The following is a 19,711-nucleotide window of genomic DNA, read 5'->3' as shown; positions in this document are numbered from 1 at the left end:
AGGTGAGCCTCACATCGGATCCAGCTGAAACTTGGCCAGGGGTTCCTCACTAGACACGCGGTCAGGGGACCACTTCTTAGGCCTGTCCTGCTCTTTGGGATGAGACTTCTCTCCATCCCAGACTTCTTAGAGAGGGGTTGAATCCCAGAAGATGGGGAGGACGAAGTCAAAGGAATAGCCTCCTCCAGAGGAAGGAAACCCTTGGGAATGAACTTGTTCCTCCTGTTGATCAAAGTGCGGGGGTTGAAGCTTGCACAGATTGAACAGGAAGTGTTTAGGTGCTCTCACCCTAAGCACACAACAGAGTGTGGCCATCCAAGGGGGGCAACTTGTGACCACACTCAGCACACTTCCTGAAGCCTGGCTTCAGCGGTTCTGCCAAGGCTTAATGAAAATACACACACACACCAAAGAGAGAGAAAGGGAGAAAATGGGGAGAGAAGACCTTTTTTTTTAAATAGGAACTGACGCACTAGTGCACAGAGATAGGGTAGGTAAGGTAAGAAAGGCTGCCTGAGGTTTCAGAGTCCTCCCCAGAGATCCCCCCCCCCCACAGTGTTACAAAAAGTAGAGGAAGGAAGAAAGAATACTCACAATAAAGCACACTAACACTGAGGAAGCTTGGAACTGCAATCCATGCTGCTGTCTCTGATGAGCAACAAACGATTTTACACCGAGCTAATCGAAGGAGGGACACTCAGCAAACTCGGAGCTATAATATATAACATTAAGTATCCTGTTTTTTGTTTATTTTGTTATTTATTTCTTTGTTATTTATAGCACTTTGTGTACTGTGTATTTTTTCTAGCTAGTTTCAATGTGTGTGAGGTATTAACTGGAAATTGTCCACTCTTATTAAGCATCTGTTGGGTTGTTTGTTTATGATAACTTGTTGCAGTTAAACTCTTTTTTCTAGTGGCTCCTTTAGCTGTTTAAAACTTTCATTTAAAGGCTCACTGCTGCTTTTCAGCTGTGAGTAACATTTCTGCAGTTTGTTTCCCACCATCCCTCCCTGTTGGCATAGTGTTTTTATAGTTGGTGGCTTTGCAGTTGCCCGCCCCTAGTGTAAATTTGATCTGGGACCCTCCTCCCAGACTAGTGTCATTACCTCATTCTACCCAGTACAGGGAGAGCATTTGAGAAGGCCAATCAGTTTAGTTTCTGCTACTCCTTTCTCTGTTTTCACAAAAAAAAAAATGTATCTGCTTTTACTGTATTTGTGTTTTTTCCTACTTTATTTTGCTTGTGCGTCATCTTAAAAGTACTCAATTGTATTTATTACTGCTTGGTGTAACTCATTCTAAGCCTTTTAGTTTAAGCACCTGGGCTTCAGACCAGTTTTACATTAAGAAGGTTTGTGGTCTGCACTGTAGTGGCAGAACAAGTAACTTACATCCTTCTAAGTTGGGAACTGCTGATTGAGGGCTCAGTGTCCGTTATTCTAAAAGTGTATTAATTCTGGTTTAAGCACTTGGGCTTCAGGCCAGTTATTTTACATTAAGAGGGTTCGTTTTCTGCACTCTTGTGGGAGGAGAGGCTGGACTCTGTCCTTCTGAGCTGGGAATTTCTGGTTAAAGGCTTATAGTGCCTGCATATTTGAACTGCTTCTTACTGAAATTGGTACACCTTGTTTGCTGTAGCATAGACTAGATCCAGGCCTGCTGAATCTAGCTTTGTTTGTATAACTTGAGCACTAATCCAGGCATTCTTTAAAGTATTCAGTTGTATTTATTACTGCTTGGTAGTAACTTGATTAAAGTGTAGCTATCATTTCTAAGTCTTTTGGATTAAGCACTTGGGCTTCAGACCAGTTGTTTTACATTAGAAAGGTTTGTGGCCTGCACTGTGGTGGCAGGACAGGTAGCTTACATCCTTCTAAGTTGGGAACTGCTGATTGAGGGCTCAGTGTCTGTTATTCTAAAAGTGTATTAGTTCTGGTTTAAGCACTTGGGCTTCAGGCCAGTTATTTTACATTAAGGATCGCGGTCTGCACTCTTGTGGGAGGAGAGGCTGGACTCTGCCCTTCTGAGCTGGGAATTTCTGGTTAAAGGCTTATAGTGCCTGCATATTCTAACCGTTTCTTACTGAAATTGGTACACATTGTTTGCTGTAGCATAGACTAGATCCAAGCCTGCTGAATTTAGCTTTGTTTGTATGCTTGTTGTTTGTTTATTTCCCTGAAATGCTAATTCCACCTAAAATGCAGCCTTTTAGCACTTCTTTGGATCCCTAGTGATATCTGCATTGCTTACTGCACTTATTTACTTGTTTCACTTGAAAGAAAGTTACTGTTTGTCGTTTTTGCATTTAAGTTACCTGTAACACATTGCATTTAAGTTACCTGGCACTTGCTCACTAAAGCAATTATATAAGTCAGCTCTAAAAAATTAAAAGCACTACACCCTCACAAACTCCCCTTGAGTACCATGTTCCCCACTGGCCCTTTTTTTTAATTATAAAGGAATTCCCAATACTATTCTAGCATGTCCAAAGGTCAGTTGTCAATCTCCTCTCCGGTCCAGCTGGTGAATCTGTGAATCTTGAGGCAATGTTACAACTGCCTCATGTACACAGACAACCCTCTCCTCCTCCCAACAAATTCCAATACGTGAGAGATGCAACCATATAGCCAAACTGGAGGCTAAGCTCTCTCACCTCAATACTGGCGTAACCAGTCAGGAGGAGAAGGAAACCACACTCACTACAATTCCAGTCTCACATAGACCTACCATGACAACAAACCAAACACAAACACACAAAAACATACTCGGAGGCTCTAAATAAAAATCTGCCTAAGCAGCAGAGACCGCCAAAGCAGACCCCCAAGCAACCGCTACCCCAAAACAAAACACGTGCAACACATAGCTCACAAAGCCAGTGTGCCGAACAGTCACAGCCCCTAAGGCTAAACAACACACCTGATACACTTGTAATAGGTGACACTGATGTCCCGCTCACCAGGCGGAGCAAGGAGAAGGTCACGGTGAGCTACCTGTCGGGCGCTAGGATCCGCCACATAACACAAGCACTCAGGTCACTCCAAGGCAAGTACAAATATGACTCAGTCATTGTCCATGCTGGTGTAAATGACCCAAGACGTACCTCCCTGGACTACATGAAAAGAGACATAGAGGAGCTCTCTGAGCATGTAGCCCAGGCCGGTATGACCCTGACCTTGAGTAGCATCTTACCCTCACCAAGAATGATGCCACAATATGAAGACAAGATGATCAATTTCAACAATTGGCTTAAGTATTGGTGTCATTCAAAGGGGATCCAATGCCTGTCAGCCTGGGATGACATGCTCAACAAGCCAAGATGCTTCGCTAGGGACAGCTTGCACCTGTCACCCCTGGGCTTTCGGATATTGGCAAAGGCTCTTGCTACCCCCATAGTGCCTTTTTTAGGCAAGGCTCAAAAGACAAACCCACCTCCATAGGTATCACAAGGGATAAGAAACTAAGAGTAATGCTACTCAACGCCAGAAGTCTAAACCTCAAGATGCACGCACTCGAAACTCTCCTTAGCACGGAGAACATCGATATCTGTGCAGTAACAGAAACCTGGTTCAAGGCTCCCGAGAGCACCCCAGCACTACCAGGTTATACCTCATACCATGCTTTTCAGCCCCAAAACTTGGACCGAACCACAAAAGGAGGGGGAGTATCAATATTCGTCAAAGATACCCACACCTCCAGGTTGGTGGCACAGCACGAAGCATCAGAGACTATCCATGTGCAACTAACAGTGGGTAAAACTGCCTTCCAGTTTACAGCCTGCTACAGACCACCCTCCCAAACACAGGAACCCCACTCGGCCTTCCTGAGAATACTGGAAAATATGAAGGTCTCTCCAAACACCATTATATTGGGCGACTTCAACTACCCAAACATAGACTGGGAGCATTACTCTAGCACCCTAGCCCAAAGGTTCCTAGAATTTATAAACTCAAATGCTATGGAACAACTTGTTACCACTCCCACAAGAGGGGAAAACATACTGGACCTGATCATCACCAACATGGGGACACTATGCTCCAGACCAGAAGTGTATCCCTCACTGGTAAGATCAGACCATAAACTAATCTCACTGGATATTCACATCCCGACCCCACCGCCTGCCCAGAAAACCACAGTGAAAAACTTCTCTAAAGCAAATTTCACACGCCTCAAAACCGAGGCGGAATCCTTCAAAGCCCCCGGGCCTGTGGAAAATAAGGCCCAGACCGCAGAATCCTTTATAAACGCATTCTATGAACACCTTCAGGAATGCATGGATCATGCAATCCCAAATAAAACCAAGACCCAATCCTCCAAAGGCAGACGTCCTGTCTGGTGGACCCCAGCCATAAACAAACTATACAATAGAAGGAGGAAGGAGGAAGCTACTACATGATAGAGCAAAATCCCAAAAAGGGAAGGCATCTCTGATCAGTATTAGCAAAAAACTACGGGCACTCATAAAATCGTCTAAGGCCAGCTTCGAGAGAAATTTGCACAGGACACTAAGGATAATCACAAGGCTTTCTTTAGTTATGTTAGGAACCTGGGTGGGAATTCCCAGATATGCTCAGAATTAGTCCAAAATGACAAAAAATACACAGAGCCCACAGACATTGCCAACATCCTAGCTGACAGGTTCAGTGCAAACTCCCCCCCCCACCAAAAGGGCAAATATCTATCCCAACAGAGTGCTGCCCCCCTGACATCTCAGATGCTCAGGTAAGAGCCACCCTCTCCAAAGCAAAAAACACAGCATCAATGGGACCAGATGGTGTCCCGGGCTGCGTCCTACATGAACTCCAAGAAGAGCTAAACCCAAACATAAAACTACTGTTCAATCTTAGCCTTACTACAGGATATGTACCCAAAGAGTGGCGTACAGCAACAGTGGACCCTCTCCACAAAGGTGGTGCCTCAACGGATCCTGGAAACTATCGCCCCATAAGCCTGACTAGCTTGGTCTGCAAAGCTATGGAAAGGATCATCATGGACCTCATAAATAAAGATATTGGGGACCTACAAACACTGGAGCCTACCCAGTTTGGCTTTAAGGGCAGATCCTGCCTCTTAAACCTGGTCGATTTCTTTGAAACAGTCACCAAGGCCATTGACGAGGGGAAGGTGGTCCACACAGCCTACCTGGACCTCTCAAAAGCCTTCGATGCAATACCCCACTCGGGCATTATAGATAAGCTCACCAGCTTAAATATAAACCCCTATGTCACTAGATGGGTTGCAAACTGGCTCAAGGACAGAACTCACATGGTTAGAATTGCTGGAGCCATGTCAGACTCCAAACCAATTACAAGTGGCGTCCCACAAGGCTCAGTCCTGGGACATCTCTTGTTCCGTATATATTTCTCGGCGGTACAGGCCAACACGGAAGGACTGTGGCTGACCAAGTTCGCAGATGACTGCAAACTGGGCGCCATAATCAACTCTCCAGCCGACACAAGCATCCTACAAAAGGGCCTCATAGAAACAGACAACTGGTGCCAGAGCCATGTCCTCAAGCTAAACGCCAAAAAGTGTATAGTCATCCCCTTTGGCAAAAACAAAGTGCCCACAAATTACCACATAGGTGGTAATCCATTAAGTACAGAAGACATCATTAGGGACCTGGGGACCCAAGTTGATAGCAATCTCTCATTTGACAACCACGTGGCCAAAGTGGTTAGAAAAACATTTTATATAGCCCACCTAATCATGAAGGGATTCACATCTAGATCAGGGGAGGTCATCGTGCCTCTTTACTCATCCCTCATCAGGCCCATAATTGAGTACAATGCCCCTTTTGGGATGTACCTTACCAGACACCTGCAGCAACTGGAAAGGCCACAAAAGTACCTCACTAAGAGGATCAAAGGGCTCAAACAGATGCCATATGCTGCCCGGTTAAAGAAACTCCAGCTCTACTCAGTGGCATACCGCCTACTCAGAGGCGATCTGTGCCTGACGTATAAAGCCATGTCCAACCCGGAATTAATGGACATGCTGCACCTCAGAAAATCCAAATCCCATCGAGCTACGCGCTCGAGAGACTTGAACCTCAGCACTGAAATAAATAGGACATGCTGGAGGGACAGATTCATAACCCAGAGGCTCCCTTCACTCTGGAATAAAATCCCAGCCCAGGTTAGGCAGAGTCCCACATTAACTCTCTTCAAGAGGAACCTTGATGAGTGGATGGGAGATCGTAGGTTTACCCCGGCTATCACTTCTGTGTCACTGTTAGACAGAGGCACAGTATACTAACCTCAAAAAAAGGCATAGCAAAATTAATTTAAAATGGGTGGCGAAAGCCAAACACACACTGGCTAGGCTTATAAATGCCCTAGGGCAGATAGCCTAGTATGAACCTATGACATCTGGAGGAGAGGAGGGAGATAGGGGTATTATGGGTAGGGGAGGAGTGTCGATCTGATGTTGAAAAATGCTGCCAAGTCGGAACGGTACCAGATCCGTATTTCCACAGAATGAAAACAATAACTTCAGATCACATTTTTTTCATTGTATCTTTGTTTTCAGAGCTATTTTAATGCCTCAAAATCACTCCAAGTGCTTCCTTTACAATTTTAATGCGTTTCCCAGAAAATGGCAGATGATGGGGCCTGCCTTGGTAATGTGAGATTGTTTTCTGGCTTTCACTCCTTTTTCCCAGAATATATTTCAAGTCCTCTATATATTACTCATGCTAGACATAAGGAAGTGATGTTGTTTTCTCATGTCATTGAGACAGAATGGCAGGAATGTGAAGCACTGTCATCTAAAAACAACTTCTGAAACAGAGCTACTTCTATGTTGCCCCGACTGAATGAACCTCATTTATGTGCCTGTCAGAGCTTGTTTATTTTATTTATTTTTTTATTTTATTTTAGGTTAGTTTACCGGGATGGTCCGACTAGATATATGTCCATTTTGAGCAGAGACCCGGAGAGAAAAGCTCCAAGTTAGTAGATTATATTACATTAGTAACATTTACAAATTAACATAGTTTACAGTCTTCAGTAAGGTTACAAACATTTATAGAACATGGTAGGCAACTGAGAGTTTCACACAGGGTTTTTATACAGATAAGAACTTTATCCGTAATGAGCTCTAAATATGCCACAAAGCAAAGTCATATACATTTTACAGTCAAATGACAGATTTAATTAGGCAAGATATCCAATACCAGGGAGTGGGTGTTAGTCAAGTTTTGAACAGGGACATTGTCTGTGCATTTGAAAATGTAGTTTGAGGCTTTTTTTGAACTGGGTTAGAGAGGGCTGGAAAGTAAGTTCAGTAGGTAGAGAGTTCCAAGTTTTGCCTACAGAGTTGGAAATAGAGAGTCATCAGCCACATTTATGCTTTTGGTTGTTTGAACCAACCTGTCAGCAGAGTGCAGTGACCTCAGGTTGCTGTAGGGATTAATGATCTTGTTTAGTGCTAGTGTCTTATCGGGTTGGTTTAGAACTTTGTGGGCTATTATAAGTTGGTTGTATTGGAGAAGACTAGTCCATTCAAGCCAACCTAGTTGAGTTAAGTTGATACAGTGGTGGGTCCTAAAGGTTGTACCTGTAGCAAATCTAGCAATATGGTTGTAACAGCTTGCAAGTTTGCTAAGAGTTGTTTTATTCAAGTTAGTGAAAAGGGGGAGGCATAGAAGGGTAGACAGCAAGTGGGAGCGAGCAATAGAAGTTCTTGCAAATGGAGTGAGGAAGGTTTGATCCTATAGAGGGAGCCCAGTTTTTTTGTGATGGTTTTGATGGTTTGATTGACATGGGTATCATATTTTAGGGTATTGTTGACTGTGACCCCTAGAAGTTTGGTGTGAACATCTGGGAATATAAGTGTGCCATTATTGGATCTTATAGTAAAGAATGGTGAAAAGGACTTACAGGTGGGGGAAAAAATTAGCAGCTTAGTTTTGTTGGGGTTTAAAATAAGCTGAAGGTTTGCGAACCTTTGTCAACATCATTGAAAGTATTCTGGGTTACAGTCATCAGCTCAGTTGAGGAGGAGGCTGCACAGATTAAAGTGGAGTCGTCCACGTATTGGATGCAGGTGGCCTTGAGAGTGATTGTGGGTAGGTCACTGATAAAGACTGAGAAAAGAAGTGGTCCTAGTATGGAGCCTTGGGGGACTCCGTGTGATGGGTAGACGAGAGGATACTGTATTCTGCCATAATACTACTTGTTGTCTGTCAGACAGATAAGACTGGAATCATTTAATTACACAGTTCTTTAGTGACAGTTTCTTCAGGGTATGGATAAGTAGTTGGTGGCTGACCATATCAAAGGCCTTAGAGAGATCTAGGAAAAGAGCTATAACTAGCTGTTTGCACTTTAACTACTTTCTTTTGCTGGAAGTAGCTGACTTTTGTAATGATATTCATTGGTAGTTCTAAAAGAATTGACAGACCTTCCCCCACACCATACCTCTTAACCTGGAATCATCAAAATTCTGGACAAATAGCCATGAAAAGTAAGTACAACCAGCAGCGGCCTTAGGTCATCTGGTGCCCTAGGCAAAAGGGTACCATGACACCCCCCCCCCCCCACCACACTACCTGGTGCCCCCATCCTGGTCTAACCACATCAAATAAATACTAGAAAAGTGCCCCTGCTAGACCGGCACCCTAGGCGGCCGCCTAGTTGACCTATGCCTAAGGCCGGCTATGAGTACAACTGGCCAAAAATGTGTACACTGATTAACAAAGTTTGCATACATAATTATATAACCCCACCCACTCCGAGTATTCTGGGATACCAACTTTTAAATGCAAATTGAAGAACTTACAAAATATAACCACTCTCTCAGCTATCAAACCAAAGTCAGTAACTTTCTGCTGGCCATAAAAAAAATCCCCTGCCTGAAGCCCTGAACTATGGGACACCAGGCCCCTGATCTCATGATAGCTAGTGACAGATATAAATATTATTTCCCCAAAGCAATAATGAAATTAAATGTATGCTGCAATACAAAAAGTAAAGTATGCTTTTTATTAATACAAGGTTTTGACTTGTAAAGCAAGGATTAACTTGGAAATAAATGTCTCTTTCTAAAAAGCAGAAGTGAAACACAAACTGTGTGCTGAAGCAAGCAGCTCTCTCAGATAGACATCTGCTAAAATAACTGTAAATATGTTTACAAATGGTTCATGGAAAAAAGAACGTGTCTAGTTTTGTGGGCTAAACATTAACTGTAAATGGCATCCTGTTATAATGATAAGGAAGTTTGTTCAACAGGGACTTTTCATAAAGACTTCAGATACAGAAACCAAAGGAGGACAAGTGACAGAAACCAATCATGCAAATCACAAGGACATTAAAAATAACATCTGCTGCCCTTTGAAAAGGGTATATAAACTGGACATTATTTTCTCTTCTTCGGAGACTTATTAATCAAGTGTGCCTTGATTTCGGAGACTTATTAATCAAGTGTGCCTTGATTTTAGGAAAGAGACAGTTCATGAGAAGCAAAACACTACATTCTAGCTATGTTATAATAGAATTGAAATGATCTGAGACAGTGTAACTGGACATATTAAACTATAATGGAAAGAGCAGTACGGTGCGAGTCTGGTGATTCTGACATTTTCACAACAATTTAACAGTGGTGAAGCCAGCTTGAATGTGACCTTTTCTATTCATTACCAGCAGTTACTGTTCATTTGGTTCCATAATTTATATGTGAATTCCACAAGACAGATCCAGTGCTTCTCCTGGGTGGATTACGAGATAACGTTGTTTTCTGTCCAACGTTCCACCATCAATTCGTCTGTTGAAGGACACAGTTTCTTCAAAGTGACTTCAGCCTGATTACCCATTTATCTATGGAAAATTTGGGAAATTCTTCGCAGTTATAACATGGATGCCAGTAAAAACTTGACTTTAAAATGCCCACATATTGTACATATAGATTTACATAATACACTGGACAAAGTCTGGCCTTATTTACAGGCATGGTTTAAATCTTGCGTGTCAAACAAAATAAAATGCAACTCTGAAATTTTTAATGTTCAAAAATTACATAACAGTTGTTTGTAAATGCATAAATGTCTATAATCCATACATGACAAAATGTACAGCAATTCATAAAGACGGCTTTTTATGTGAAAGCAAACTTCCAAAATTATGTCTATCTTGTCACAGGAGTCTAGTATGTAAGCCATACCATAAAATATATCCTATACAAAGAATCTATTTGATTCTAGCATTGTTAGTTCTTCATATATACAACAGTTAAATGTACCTTCTGCAATCATGCCTTTGTCAGACATAATGCAAACTTTTGCACATTGTGTTTGACGTCTTAAGGCTTTACCTAAATCTCATACAGTACAACATGTATGACAATTATTGTCAGTAATGTAATATAATACATAAAAATGTTATTTATAATAAATCTTGCAAATGCACAGAAAGAAAAAGTTCTAACATAGTAAAGTGTGCTATAATAAGCTATCAAAAAACTACAACACTGCCCTTTTATTGTATTTACAAAGGATCTGCAGGCATGTCATGCAAAGATAAAATACCCAGGGCACCACAAAGATTTGTTATGATTTTATTTTTCTGAGAGGACTAGTAACTTAATTTTTACACAATCGGCATTTTCCCCAGACACCTTATATAGTAACAGGACTCTTTTTTTTAGGCACTGCCTAGGCCACAAGGTGAAAACAAACTACAAGTTACAGTACAGAATGATAGTAAAACTTATTACAGCACACATTTCACATCAACAAAAATGAAATAGATTTTCTCTACAAATCCAAACTATTATCCTGTTCTACAAAATAATATGTAGCAAACTGTGCAAGCTGTATTGCAATGTTCCAAACTGAGTAATTTATATAAGAAAGTACAAATAATTCTCTGCACGAACCAAAAGTCGACAACTACAAGTATAAGGTACTGGAGCTCCACTGCTCCAACCTTAGTGGGCTAGAATTAAACTCAGGGATCTTGTAGACAGCTATCTAAAGTCATTTTATGACTGCTGGTCTGCCTATTCCCAAGAAGGGCTTGACGACTCCTTAATCAGTTCTGGCTATAACATAGAAATGTAAGTGATCCTAAGAAAAATAGTGCAACCTTCAAAAGGGACATTCACCAAGTTCAGAGACGTGCTGATGCTCCTCACTCCTAAGCTAATGGTTAGATTTCCAGACTTACTAATGATACAACCACACAGACGATTTATAATCAGCATTAGCCACACATGCCGAGTGTCAGACAGCAACCAAGTATTTCTTAAACTCTACTCTGACTACTCATAAAATCAACAACTACATGCTCTTCACACCAAATTTACACATTTCTAAGAGACATGGAGATGCAGTGGGAATGATTACTTCACTACGACATAAGAAAAAGGACCACTAACATGCCCTACAGATGCCTACATATGTTCTTTTGCAAGATTATTCTACACATGGATTTCAGGCTTTCTTAGAATATGATGTGGGGGGTGCAGTTTCATTTTTATTGCCTGTAGTGGGGGACAGTTTCGTCCTAACTGCCTATTGTGTTGAGCATTCGAAAGTAATGGTATTAGCATAACCTGAAAGTGTTGTCATGTACTTTGCATGTAGAAGAAACCAAAGCCACCCCAAGACCATCACTTAGTACACCCTACGCAGTTAGACATACATAAATGTGTGCAGGCTTGCCCTGCACACACACACTTACACACAGGCTAATGAAATAACTCATGATTCAATTAATTTTCTTTTTATCTTTATTTTACCTAGAGGTGGAGGAGGAGCTGAGGGAAGCAGCAGAAGTAATATATTTTCTCATGACCGCATCGCTCCTACTCTCCAAGTCTGACGAGACTGCTGCTGCACTGACACACAGTAAAATTAATGGCTTGGGGATGGGTTACCCACTTTGCTGTATCTAAACTAAACTCACCCTCTAGATTATTTAAAAACAAAAAAACACTGTTGCTGTAAGCTGCTCTCTCGAAACAGTTGTCCAGTCCCCCTCTCTCTCACTCTGAAGTAAAAGGAAGCTGCTGCAGTGTGAGAAGCAACTTGAGTGCAAGTTAAACGCTGCCGACCAGCATAAAGTCAGTCACACCCTTTGTTCCCTCAGCCGAATTCCAACAGTCTGGCAAGCTGCTCACGAAGGTCACATCGTGCGCGCCTTTGCACACGATGACATCAGCAAAAAGAAAAAAAAAAGCCAGGATATTCAGGAATAAAGGGGGCCACTTGGGAATTTGTGGCATCCCACTATTTGGACCTCAAAACCGGTAAATACTGAGGAATTCAGTATGGTTGACAGGTAAACAGAGCACATCACTGGCCCTCTTCAAGACGAATCTTGATGAGTGGATGGGACATAAAAAAAATTCACTCTGGGTACACTCCAGTGGCTCTACTTGACAGAAGCACTGGGAACTAAATTCGAGTGGCACGACGCCAGGGTAATCATACGGGCAAGGCTTGTAAAGGCTCCAGGGCCATTAGCCTAGTATACACCTAAGAATCTATGCTCCACACTCTTATGCTGTGGTGTGAAAACTCTCACCACAGTAAATGACCCCTGCTGTACATTTACAAGTGACAAGTAGAAGGACTCCAAACTAAGTCTCCAGTGCTTTCAGTGGAAGTTTTTTTCTCTCATGAATGATGCAAAATTAAAATGTAATTTACTACTGCCTTAATTAAATTATTTCTGTCATGTTCACCCTTTTTTTCTATTTCATATTTTTTATACTTTGGTAACCAGGAAAGTGAACTGGTCCCAGGACTCTCTTCAGCCAAGACTTGGGCTACACTGGCAAAGATGACAAGTATCAAAAGCACTTAGCAATACAAAGAAAGAAATACTGACAAACGCACTGACCAAGACTGCATACGTAACACATAAGGAATGTGTGACAGTGACCGAGCAAAACATTAAGCAACTTACTAGAATGTATAAATTGATAATGCTCAACTCTACAATGTTGTTTGTTATAACGAATTGTATCCACCCATACTGCACGCACACATTTTATATACACACACACACACATATATATATATATATATATATGTATGTATATATATATATATATATATATATATATATATATATGTGTGTGTGTGTGTGTGTGTGTATTTATTGTGTGTGTATGCATATAAAGTACATGTTGTGTATAAAACACAGAACTAGATTATGTCTGTGTGTGTACTTCATATCCTTTCAACAAAAACAAATCAAACGGGAAATTTTATGTAACTGTAGATGTGTGTCTACACGCACACACATACACCCATATATATGTGTGTGTGCTAAAATGTATGTAGCACGTAGAATACTGTATGTGGGATGCAGTACTGTCTTTAAATGCGTGTGTGTGTGCGCACACTTGTGCACATTTAAACGCAGTTAAGTACTTTCAATTTCCTTTTTTTTAATGTTTTAATGCAAAAGCACTTAGTAAACGTACATTGAAGTAAATTATAAATGTATATTATGGTTGCCATCAATGGTCACAATTCCTTTGTGGACTAGAAAATATTCATGCACTGTACAATGTCAGGACTGACTCAAAGTCATTGGGAATCTGTTATCATGGATCTGTGTGTACCAGATATGCATCCCATCTGGAAGGATGTCACAAAAAAGCATAAAACACCTTTTTATGAGCAGTATCAATGCACCTAGTTTATAGGGTTGCCACCTGTTTCTGCAGTTCTGTCATGTGTGTGTGTGTGTGTGTGTGGGGGGTTGGCTTGAAAATGGTAAATGTGTTGGTAGATTACAAGAAAAAATATTTTTTGGCTTTTCTCTAAATGCCACAGAAATCTTTAATACTACATTTAAGTTATCCTAACATATAAACTATTATAAATAGCCAACATTTAAAGCTTAGCATTTCAATAGTGTGCTGCTGCTTATGTAAATTTGTCAGAAGAGCTGACAATTGCCTTCAAACTCCTGACTGATCTAATTGCTTTGTTTTACTAAAAAAGAAGTGTGTTAAGTTCTCCTCCTCTCTAAAAGGCAAAAAAAAAAAAAAAAAAAAACAGTGAAAAACAGCTCCTCAACATACCTCTCAACCTCTTAGAGCAAAACATTTGGACAAGGTCATAAATAAACTTGGGACAAAGGCCCAAAAATAGACAACTTTTAAATATTCCCCCTACAAACTTAGAAAGTTAATATAATAACAGGTTTTCCATTAGCATGGATTTTCTGAAGGATATGAAGTCTGAACTCAAATATCTGTAATTATTTTCTTACTTCAGTCTTTAATGAGTTGCCACTAATTTGCCAGAAAACCACGATTTTATGAAAAACAAACCAAAAAATCTTTGGCAAAAATCTGGGCATTCTGAGAAAATCCGTACAGTTGACAGGTATGAATCCACAGCTTTCGGTCTTTTTTTTTTTTATATCAGCTGCTGTGGTTCCTCACATTAGCTGTTTCTCCTGTTTGAAATCTGACTGCAATAATAGGTAAGTACCCTGACACTTACTCTGACAGGAAACAGAACTGAAATACATATTTATAACTTTTTTGGAAAGCCAACTATTTGAAAGAAAATGAAAGGTTATGCTTACTTGCAATGCAAATGATGATTTAAACAAACAAGCACTTTTGTAGAATAGAGAAGCAGTGCTCAGCTGGTGAACCTGGGAATATTGAGGCAATGTTTCAATTGCCTCATGTACACAGACAACCCTTTCCTCCTCCCACAAAACACAAATACATGCGAGAGATGCAACTATACGGCCAAACTGGAGGCTGAGCTCTCTCAACATAGGACTGGCAAGACCAGTCAGGAGGAGAAGGTTACCACACACACTATAGACCCAGTCTCACATAGTACCATTACAACCTCAAATCATACACATAAACACACAAAGACATACTCGGAGGCTCTGATCAAAAATCTACCAAAACAGCAGAGGCCACCAAAGCAGACACCCAAACAACCACCACCTCAGAACACAACACCCGCAACACATAGACCTCACAGTCAGAGTGTCAAACAGTCACAGCCCTTAAGGCCAAACAAAATGCCAGACACACTAGTCATTGGTGACTCCATAGTCAGACACACTGATGTCCCGCTCACCAGACTGAGTAAGGAGAAGGTCACAGTAAGCTGCCTGTCGGGCGCTAGAATCCGCCACATAACGCAAGCACTCAGGTCTCTCAACAGCAGGTACAAATATGACTCAGTCATTGTCCACGCTGGTGTAAACGACCTGAGACGGACCTCCTTGGACTACATGAAAAGAGACATTGAGGAGCTCTCTGATTATGTAGCCCAGGCAGGTATGACCCTGACCTTGAGCAGTATCCTACCTTCACCAAGAATGATGCCACAATACAGAGATAAGATGATCAGCTTTAACAATTGGCTTAAACACTGGTGTCATTCAAAGGGGATCCAGTATCTGTCTGCCTGGGATGACATGCTGGACAAGCCACGCTGCTTCGCAAGGGACGGCTTGCACCTGTCACCCTGGGATTCCGGATATTGGCAAAGGCTCTTGCCACCCCCATAGTGCCTTTTTTAGGCAAGGCTCAAATTCTAAACCTACCACCCTAGAACACAAAAAAGGAAAAAACTAAGGGTAATGCTGCTCAATGCCAGAAGTCTAAATCTCAAAATGCACGCACTCGAGGCCCTTCTCAGTATGGAGAACATCGATGTCTGTGCTGTGACAGAAACCTGGTTCAAGGCTCCTGAGAGCACCCCAGCGCTATCAGGTTTTACCTCATATCATGCGTTCCGGCCTCAAAATCCGGACAATACCAAGAAAGGAGGGGGGGTATCCATATTCATCAAGGACACCCACACCTCAAGACTGGTGGCAACGCACGATGCATCGGAGACCATCCAGGTGCAATTAACCATAGGCAAGACTGCTCTGCAAATTGTAGCATGTTACAGGCCACCCTCACAAACTCAGGAAACTCACATGGCCTTCCTGAAAACACTAGAGGGATAAATGTATCACCAAACACCATCATACTAGGTGACTTCAATTACCCTAATATAGACTGGGAACACTACTCAAGCCCAAACACCTAGCCCAAAAGTTCCTGGAATTCATAAACTCAAATGCCATGGAACAACTAGTCACCATCCCACAAGAGGAGATAATATACTTGATCTCATCATCACGAACATGGGAGCACAATGTTCAACACCGGAAGTATACCCCTCACTGGTGAGATCAGATCACAAACTAATCTCGCTGGAGGTCCTCATTCCACCCCACCTGAAATACAAAAGACCTCAGAAAAGAACTTCTCAAAAGCCGACTTCTCACTTCTAAAGACTAGTGTGGTCTCCTTTCAGGCCCCGAGCCGGCGGAAAACAATACTCAAGCCGCTGAATCACTTACAAACGCCTTCTACCAGCACCTGCAGGACTGCATGGATAAGGCAATCCCAAGCAAAACAAAGACTCTTTGTACCAAAGGCAAGCGTCCAGTCTGGTGGACCCCAGCCATAAACAAACTCTACAACAAAAGGAGGAAGCTACTACAAGATAGAGCAAAATCCTTAAAAGGTAAGACACCCTTGATCACTATAAGTAAAAACTAAGAGCTCTCATAAAATCATCCAAAGCAAATTTCGAGAGAAAAATAGCTAAAGACTCAAAAGACAATCATAAGGCCTTCTTTAGCTATGTTAGAAACCTAGGAGGAAACTCCCAGATATGCTCAGAACTAGTTCAAAATGATGCGAAGATTACTGATCCTACAGACATTGCCAACATACTGGCTGACAGGTTCAGTGCAAACTTCTCCCCTCCCCAAAAGGAGAGATATCTATACCAAATGAGTGCAGCCCCAAACATCTCCAGCGCCCAAGTGAGAACTGCTCTCTCCAAAGCAAAAACACAGCATCCATGGGACCCGATGGTGTCCCGGCTGTGTGCTCCACGAACTCAATGAGGAATTAAACCCACAGCTAGGACAGCTGTTTAATCAAAGTCTTACCTCTGGATACGCACTCCAGGAGTGGCGCACTGCAACTGTGGTCCCACTTCACAAAGGCGGTGCCTCCACAGACCCTGGAAATTACCGCCCATTAGCTTGACAAGCCTTATCTGCAAAGCCATGGAGAGGATCATAATGGACCTCATAAATAAAGACATAGGGAATTTGCAGACTTTGGATCCAACCCAGTTTGGCTTTGTCAAAGGCAGATCATGCCTTTTAAACTTGGTTGACTTTTTCAAACAGTCACCAAAGCCATTGATGAGGGAAAGGCAGTCCATACAGCCTACCTCGATCTGGCTAAGGCCTTCGATACAATACCCCACTCGGGTATCATTGAAAAACTCATCAGCTTAAATGTTAACCTATACATCACAAGATGGGTTGCAAACTGGCTGAGTGACAGAACCCACAGGGTCAGAGTTGCTGGCGCCATGTCAGACTCAAAGCCTGTCACAAGTGGTGTCCCACAGGGCTCAGTCCTGGGCCCACTCTTGTTTGGCATCTACTTTTCAAGTACAAGCAAACACAGGAGGGTTATGGCTGACAAAGTTTGCAGATGACTGCAAACTGGGCCATAGTAGAAAACACATCTGACACAGATATCCTTCAGAAGGGTCTCACAGAAACGGATAACTGGTGCCAGAGCCACGGCCTAAAGTTAAATGCCAAAAATGCATAGTCATACCCTTCGGGAAAAACAAGGTTACCCCTAGCTACCAAATAGGTGGCAATCCACTGAGCACAGAAGAAGTTATCAGGGACCTGGGGACCCAGGTTGATAGTAGTCTGTCATTCGACACCCATGTAGCTAAAGTAGTTAGGAAGTCCTTCTACATTGCCCACCTTATCATGAAGGGATTCTCATCTAGATCAAGGGAGGTCATAGTCTCCCTTTACTCATCACTCATCAGACCAATGATTGAGTACAATGCCCCATTCGGAATGTATCTGACCCGACACTTGCAGCAGCTGGAGAGGCCACAAAAGTTCCTCACCAAAAGGATAAAGGGTCTCAAAAATCTGTCCTATGCTGCCCGACTGAAAGAACTCCAGCTCTATTCAGTCGCACGCTTGCTCAGAGGTGACCTTTGCCTAACATACAAGGCCATGTCAAACCCAGATTTGATGAATATGCTTCACCTCAAAAAATCTAGATCCATCAGAGCCACAAGGGCGGGAGACTTAAACCTCGACACGGCTATTAATAGGACGTGCTGGAGGGATAGATTCATCACCCAAAGACTCCCTATGCTGTGGAACAAAATCCCGGTACATGTGAGGCAGAGCACCTCGCTGGCCTTGTTCAAGAGAAATCTTGACCAATGGATGGGAGATCGCAGATATACCCCAGGAATTACCTCAGTGTCACTGCTCGACAGAGGCACAGCAAAATAATGGGTATAGTTCCCCATACTAAAGGGGTGGCGTAAGCCACAAAACAATGGGCTAGGCTTATAAATGCCCTCGGGCAGATAGCCTAGTATGAACCTATGAACCTATGAGTACATAAGCAATGGCAGAGAATCATTGGCAAAAATGTGTTAATTGAATAAATGGAGACCATAAGCTGTGACGAACCCACGCTATTCCTCCGAAATAAATGATAGCTTGTGTTTAACAGCTGGTACTGCCAACGCATATTTCTACATAAAACTCATGGCCATCCTGTACAGACGTATTAACACGCATAACAGGAGCACTGCCGTCATTACCAGCAAGAATGTGTAATGAAGGTAATATAGTACATGCAGACAAACTTATCAGCAGCAACTTCTCAAAACATACATGTCTAATCAATTCCAAAATGCAGCTGACGAAACTTGCCTGATAAAAGTACGATATGAAGCTATAAAACTTCAATTCTGATCAACAGTCCAGACTTTGTCAGCTGTTCATCAATGACAAGTAAACAATACAAGACAATATGGTACCAGCATTCAAATACTCAAACTGCTAACATCACAATATTACAAAGAATATATAAAGTACAGTACATCGAGTAAAGTTACAGTACTGAAAACAAGACAATATGGTACTAGCATTCAAATACTCAAACTGCTAACTTCACAATATTACAAAGAATATATAAAGTACAGTACATCGAGTAAAGTTACAGTACTGAAAACAACATTATGAAAGAAAACAAAATAAGCTTCTACTTTTTGAAAATTTTCGTCAAACCATTACGAACTATCGCAGGTTGGAAATGTGGTTGCGATAATACGCAAGTACTGAAAGCATTTCTTAGTTTAAAGTTTTGTATGAAATACCACACCATATGATGCAAAAACAGGATTAGTATGGAAAGATAACCAAGCAAGCAGCAGGAATGCATTTCAAATCGTATATACTACTGGGCACATTCTCAGGAATGGTTATGTTTGCCTGATCTCTGGCTTGATCCATGCATTTTATAGCATTTTCTGTATGACTGCAACTCGGAAGGCAGGAGTTGAGAGAGAGATGAGGGAGGCACCTGATGTCACACCATGTTGAGTGATTTGAGGTTTACCATGCAATACTTTATTAATGCGCTAAACCTGGAAATAAATGTCATACTCTGGTTCACTGAAGTAGGAGAGGTGGGAGGAGTAACCTTGTCGGGAGCTAAAACTTGGAAAACTGGTGTCAAAAGTCTGTTTTAATTTTGTAATTTAAACAGTTTTGTGAGCAACTTTCACATACTATGTAAAACACCACTAGGGCAAACATTTGTTGAAATTTTTCCTGTCTCACTGCAGTCCATTCAATGACTCT

The sequence above is a fragment of the Protopterus annectens genome, chromosome 10.part0 (genome assembly GCF_019279795.1).
Source record: "Protopterus annectens isolate FY-2018-M chromosome 10.part0, PAN1.0, whole genome shotgun sequence".
In the NCBI taxonomy this organism is placed as follows: domain Eukaryota; kingdom Metazoa; phylum Chordata; order Ceratodontiformes; family Protopteridae; genus Protopterus; species Protopterus annectens.
The sequence above is the reverse complement of the archived record's forward strand: the minus strand, read 5'-3'. Positions refer to the sequence as shown.